The sequence below is a fragment of the Papaver somniferum genome, chromosome 1 (assembly GCF_003573695.1).
Source record: "Papaver somniferum cultivar HN1 chromosome 1, ASM357369v1, whole genome shotgun sequence".
Taxonomy (NCBI): Eukaryota; Viridiplantae; Streptophyta; class Magnoliopsida; order Ranunculales; family Papaveraceae; genus Papaver; species Papaver somniferum.
In genome coordinates, this window is record NC_039358.1 from 243,742,766 (window position 1) to 243,750,345 (window position 7,580).

A 7,580-nucleotide genomic window follows, 5' to 3' on the forward strand; every position below is an offset into this window, starting at 1 on the left:
TTCTGTAACTCCCAACAATCCCATGATCCCCACGAGCAACTCTTAGAGACATCCTATAATCTCCCCCGATGGACCCAAATAGCAATAATGAACACACACCCCTTAAGGCCTCAACCCCGGATGGGATGGAAATTAAAGTTCCTTTTAGACTTGCATTTGTTTGGTTGGGTTAAGGGTGATTAAAGATTTTAACAGCCCAAATCAATAGACGTGAAATGGAAGCAGCAAAAAAAAAAACATTTCAATTGTTGAGAATCTTGAGACGAGTCGTGACTGTTTTCAGTGTGCAGTCCATCAAATTTGAGGAAATTACTCTGACAGCTGGTAGTAATAGTATTCATATGCAAGCCGATAGGGAACATCTTAGGACTTCTTCCGAGGAAGCTTTATATACCTCCTGCAAGGATGCAATAGAGCTGATATACACTAATTTTGCAGAACTATTTTTGCACTGGCTTCATAGTGAGTCGAACACTTTTCCAAAGCCAATGTTTATGTTTCTTCTCAAAGGGAGAAAGCAGTGTTGGAAAACGATTAATAAAAAAAATAATTTTTTAAAGTTTTAATAAAAAATTATAATTTATTGTTTTATTTTGTGAATGAAACTTTTTAGTCCCACATCGTGGAGTTTCCAATATTTAGTAGTTTTAAGAAACTATATAAACCTTTTAGTCCCACATCGGGGAGTTTTTTCTTAAGTTGTATTTATTATATATAAGAAATTCACTACTTTTGTAAAATCTATGGGAAAGGGGTTGCTCTATATTTTAGAGGGACCCCTAAGGGAAAATATTTTATAGCGGTTTTTAAGCATTCGCGATTTTCCTTAACGGTTTTTTCGGAGTTGCCAAGCTCAAGTTGAGCATCTACTACATATGCTAGTAGTAGGTGTATTAGGGTGTTTTATCCTGGAGATATCCGTCCTGTGAGGGCTATAGCATCACTCTTGAGTGTAGCCGGGCGCTAATGTCTTAAGGACAGCGTGTTGAACACGTGACTCACTCTATTTTCCAAAGTTTTGCCTTGTTGCTGTTGCGGAGATACGGGGAGCTTGTTCGTTTCGTCAAAGCAATCACTTCCATTATAAAGGAGCTAAGTATCAATAACTTTTGCTTATTTGATTTTTCTTTGTTTTTGATTATTGCACCCAACAATCTTAAGACATTAGCATTTGTAATAATCGAAAACGATTGATTGGTTTGTGAATCATGGATGTTAATTGTGGAGTGAAAAACAAAAACGAATTTCTGGTCAGCTGTAGAGTTTCAATTTTATCTTTTAATCTAGAAGGAATTTCGATGAACCCTTTTGACACAACGTAGTAGACATCCTGATAGTTACCCGCGTAAAATTTCAGAATTTTTGGAGTTGTAAAAGTATTTTTTTGATATTTTACAAAACAGAAAAACGTTTCTGAAAAATTCTGACGAGCAGAAAATTGTTGTTAACTAAATTAATTTTTGTGGGGTAACCATGAGTTTTTTGAAACGCTGATTCAAACGAAGTTTGTATATATAGATGTTATCTTCAAAACTCATATTTTACTTTCTGATTTGGAATTGTGATTTGTGAATAAAGGTGTCATCTCCGAGGGACATGGCTAATAGCCGCATGTGGTTGGAAACAAATCTTCCAAAGATGGCAAAGGTGAGAACATCGAACGCAACTCTAAGCATGGTCTTCATGATAAAGGTATATTTCGTAAACCTGAATCCGGAATTACTTTAGTTAAGGGTGAGTGTTATGTTTGTAAAATTTGGCCACGCGGCAGTAAATTGTAGACAACATAAAAACCTTAATAAGTAGAAAGTTAATGCTAATTTAGTTGAAACAAACTAGAACGAGTTTGGTGGCATGATGTCGGAAGTTATTTTAATAACCAATGTGAGAGACCAGTAGGTGGACTCTGGAGCCACCAAGAATGTTTGTTGAAACAGAGACCTGTTCACCTCCTATCATAGGATAGGGGATGTCGAGAAACTCTTATTGAGTAACTCATATGCAATAGAGGTTGCATAAAAGGAAAAGGTCGAGCAGAAGCTCATATCTGTAATATTCTCACATTGAATGAAGTTTTCATGTTCCGAGCATATGCGAAAATCTTGTATCTTGTTCTGTTGTAGATGGAAAAATATTTAAGATCTTAATTGAATCTGGAAAACTTGTTGTAACTAGGCAGTGATTTTTTAAGCAAGAGTTATAGGACTTTGGGTCTATATAAGCTTAACGGAAAAACTGATGATGTGAACGTAGTTGATTCTTGTGATATCTTTGTGTGATTGATTGTTTTACGTGGTAGACTTGGAACCGTAAACTTATAAGTCAATGCTTAACTGGCTAGCATAGGCTTCGTACCCAAATTTAGTTTGGATTTTGAACACAAAAGTGAAATCTGTGAAGAATCAAAATATGCTATAAAATCTTTTAGCACAAATGTTCAGAGTAATTCTAAGCCTTTAGAATTAATTCAGTTAGGCCTAGTTGACATGAGTTCAACCCAAAACCACTGTGGTAAAAGATGGTTATAACTTCCGTAGATGATTGTACGAGGTACTATCTTGTATACTTGCTTAGGATAAGGATGACGCCTTAGAAGCCTTAAGATGTATAAACTTGAAGTTGGAAACCAATTAGAAGCCTTGAACATAACAACCGTATCCTTAAGGAGATGATAATTTCCATGTTGATTAGTTCAGGATTACCTGCGGCCTTGTGGGGGGAGGCAGTCCTCTTAACTAGTATATCCTGAATAAAGTACCCTTTTAAGAATCAGATGAAACTCCATATGGTTTATGGAACGGTAGATGACCTTCTTATGAATGTGTCAAAGTGTGGGGGCGTTTGACTAAGATTGTAATTCCTCTTCCTAAAAGAACTAGATTGAAACCAAAAATGTTGATTGTGTTTTCGTATAGGGTATATTGAGTATACTTCTACAAATAGATTTTTGGTTGTGTGTTCTGATTTTTTCTGACATTGGTGTGAATATTATTACGGAATCTAGGGATGCTGAGTTCTTTGAACATGTTTATTCTAAACCTGTACCTCATTAGAGATGTGTTGTTGATCCCCTAGATTTATCTTCAAATAGTCAGAACTTATTTTAAAGGAAGATGAAGTTGATGTTGAGCCTAAGAGAAGTAAAATAATTAGACTTGAGACTTCTTATGAAACCGACTTCATAACATGCCTAGCTTAGTCTGAGCCACAGACTTGTAAAGAAGCCTTATATCTACTGAAACCCCATTCTGGTAAGAAGCTTCATTTAGTGAAATGGACTCAGTCCGTTGGAACCAGACTTGGGAGCTTGCTAGTTTACCTCCAGGTTGTAAGACCATGGAAAATGAGTCTTTAAGAGGAAACGATAGGTAGATGAAACTGTGGAAAAATATTAAGCTAAGTTGGTAGCTAAAGGCTATAAACTAAAAGAAGGTGTAGATTTCCTTGATTCTAATTCAATTGTGACGGAAATTACTTCCGTTGAGATACTAATTGTTATTGCTGCCATAAAGAATAGAGATAGATACATCAGATGGATGTTAAGACAGCTTTTTCTAAAACCGTGAATTAGGTAAAGAAATTTACATAGATCAACCTGAAGACTTTGTAGTGAAAGGTTGTGAATACAAAGTTTGTAATTTGAAAAATCTTTGTATGGTTTTCAAATAAGCACGTAAACAGTGACATGGAAAATTTAATCATGTGATAATGGATAGTGGATTTAAATTAATGAATCTGACAAGTATGTCTACAAGTAACTTGTTAAGGATGTCTGTGTAATTGTATGCTTGTATGTTGATGATATGCTTGATACAAACATAGATGTGATCAATTCCACTAAAAACATGCACTGAATGAGAACATTGACTTGAAAGACTTGGGCCCTTTTGATGTAATCTTAGGGATGAGGATTAGAAGATAATCAAACATTTATAAGTCTTAGTCGTTCTCATTATGTTGAGTTGTGCTTAAGAGATACAATCAGTCTGATTGTAAACCTGCTTGTACTTCGTACGATTATTCTTGTAGTCTCAAGAAAAATAAGGGTAGTGGAGTATCTTAACTTGAATACTCAAAAGTTATAGGATGTCTGATGAATTTAATGAACTGTAAGAGTCCAGACATTGCCTATATTGTGAGTAAGTTAAGTGGATATAATTGTAGTCCAGAGCAAGAGAATTCAGATGCACTGAGTAGAGTATTATGGTACCTAAAATACTCTTTTGATTTATGAAAGGTATCTTGTTGTCCTTGGGACTTTATGATGCAAACTGGATAGTTGACTCAGAGGAGTCTAAGTCTACGAGTGGATATGGTTTCACTCTAACATGTGGGTTTGTTGTTGGAAGATTTCCAAACAAACATATCGCTCAATTCATTATGGAATCTGAGAGTATTGCGTTAGATAAAGCATGAGAGGGGGCCGAGTGCCTAAGATGATTTTTAGAAGACATTCCTCTTTGGCATAGGCCTGTGCCAGCTATATCTATACATTGTGTTAGCCAAGCTATAATAGTTAAAGCTAAGAAATAACTAATCTCAATCGGCGTTATTTCCATTGATTGGATAAAGTCCAAGGAGAATATCGCGCAATCTTTGACGAAAGGTTTGTACAAAGAGATAGTTAAAAATGCATCGAGGGGGTTGGGGCTTAAGCTCATATATTAAACTTGCCATGAAGGATACTCAACCTTGCTGACTGGAGATCCCATGATCAAGGTTTCGAATGAGACAACTAATTTGTGGTGGGTAAAGGTAAACACTATCAGAGATTTTCATTCTCTGTCCCTTCCCTATGGTGTAGACGTGATAGTGTGACTGCATGTGGAGGATGACTTTTTAATAAGTCTTAATGAGTTCTATAGTTTCAATTTAAGATTGAAGTGGGGTGTAGCAGTAACACTCTTTATGGAAACTCACCTATCTGAATGAGGAAGTGGGTCGCTTCCTGTGAGAATATGAGCTGATTCTCTAGAGCATTCTGAGAAACAGGATACGTCCAGGGCCAAAACGGACAAAACGGCACGAGCTTGGCAGCAATCTTGGAGATATCACCCGTGGTTGTTATCACGAATTACATCAAATGCTAGCAGTTCAAGACATAGTTCACTGTCTCTAGCAAGTAATTCTGGTAATATCTCACTAAGCAAAGGTTCAAGACCTCATGGACACCTCTGCCTAAAATGGTATTTCCTGCGTTTTTTATGTGATTTTCATTTTGATGGTTTTGGTATTACTGGAACTTAGGACCTAAAGGTCACTAAGGGTTCACTAGTTCATGCTTTTTCACTTTGGTGAAAGATACCTAGTCTCACCATGTGAGAATTAAAGATGAAAGCTCTCAATACTATTATGATTTATGCAATCCATAGTATGACCCTGGGGTCAACACACTTTTGTGTGAGGGAGAGGACGTAGAAATGACTAGTATGATTTCAACACTTGCACGATCAGTCTGTTTGGATCGTGAGGTTGGGATGTTTATTTACCAAGATCTATCTGTGTTTTCATGTTTTATTGAGTTTTCATTCATGTGGGGGATTGTTGGAAAACGATTAATAAAAAAATAATTTTTTAAAGTTTTAATAAAAAATTATAATTTATTGTTTTATTTTGTGAATGAAACTTTTTAGTCCCACATCGTGGAGTTTCCAATTTTTAGTAGTTTTAAGAAACTATATAAACCTTTTAGTCCCACATCGGGGAGTTTTTCTTCTTAAGTTGTATTTGTCTTATATAAAGAAATTCACTACTTTTGTAAAATCTATGGGAAAGGGGTTGCTCTATATTTTAGAGGGACCCCTAAGGGAAAATATTTTATAGCGGTTTTTAAGCATTCGCGATTTTCCTTAACGGTTTTTTCGGAGTTGCCAAGCTCAAGTTGAGCATCTACTACATATGCTAGTAGTAGGTGTATTAGGGTGTTTTATCCTGGAGATATCCGTCCTGTGAGGGCTATAGCATCACTCTTGAGTGTAGCCGGGCGCTAATGTCTTAAGGACAACGTGTTGAACACGTGACTCACTCTGTTTTCCAAAGTTTTGCCTTGTTGCTGTTGCGGAGATACGGGGAGCTTGTTCGTTTCGTCAAAACAATCACTTCCATTATAAAGAAGCTAAGTATCAATAACTTTTGCTTATTTGATTTTTCTTTGTTTTTGATTATTGCACCCAACAAGCAGTTGTGGCATGAGATGTTGCCTCTCTTTTTTTTCCTCTGAAGTTTAAGAAGCCGCATCCTAAATTTTGTAGTTTTAAGTTGAAATAAGATTTAGTAAAGAGTAAACACGAACAGGAAATAGCAGCTTCTTGGCTTGATTTTAGAAACTGATAAAAAATTAAGCAAATGGCATGAGGTGAGTCTGCATATAAGCAAAGTTATATGGTGGAGTTCCTCTTTAATGTTATCCGGAATAAAGGTTCATTTTATTTACTCACAAAATGAGTAATTATACATAGACCTTTACGATGTTATATCAAAGCACACCAAGAGAAGAAAATTATTTTATTAAACTCATTTTATCCAATAGATTGTTTCATTCCTTTTATAGATATAAAATACATCGAAAAGATAGATTTCTAGTCAATCCAGCCTAACATTTAGTAGATATACAAGGTCGAATAAAAGATACGATAACGCTAAGGAAAATACATTGAAACAAAGTTGAATAACTCGTCGATTCTTATAGCTGAGGATGTTGTTAAATTCAGTGTTTAAGTGGTCATTGTGAAACTTCGGTTGTTGACCGTACTTGATGTACTTTCTTGAGATGACTTCACTTATTCCTTGTAACCGCACTGGACCACGAAGCAGCAGATGGTGACTATGTACATGTTTTACTTCTAGTATCATCCACGAGTTCTTAATATTGAAAGTGTGAAGGAACGCTGCCTAGTTGCTCTTACCACTCTTATAATTTAATCATATTTTGATTAGTTTCCTTCAACATTTCAGTTCTTCTATTTTTTGTTTTTGATCGGCAAAACTATAGTAGTATATTAGAATAAAAGAATAAGATTGATTATAAGCTGCTGGACATACCAGCCATGCAACCAAAAGAAAAGAAGGGAAAAACAAGATGTTAGAGACAACAAAAAATCAAAACAAGGTCCTAACAACCGCAAACAAGAGGGAAGCTCTACTTTCGCATCAGATCAGCCCATTTGAATACCGAATCCTGAAATCTAAAACCTCTAAGAGGTTTTATTGGAATTGACCAATACAACAAAACGGCTTTGATATCCAAAATAATCCTCTCTTGGTCTTTTGCTATACAATTGAAACATCTATTGTTTCGCTCCTTCCAAAGTATCCAGCAGATTGCATATGGAAGCAGCTCCCACATGTGATTTCCAGCCATCGAGAAATTCCGAGTTTTTATCTCGTCGAAGGCATCTATGATATCATACCTTTGTATTCCCAGCACCCAAATTCTGAAAAGAAATGGTTCTAAATTGGCCGAGTAATTCGGAAATGTAAGAATAAATGATTGATAGTTTCTGTATCGGCTTTGCACAAGTAACACTTGTTGGCTAATTTCCTTCCTCTTTGCTGAAGAACATGTTGAGTAAGTATGGAAT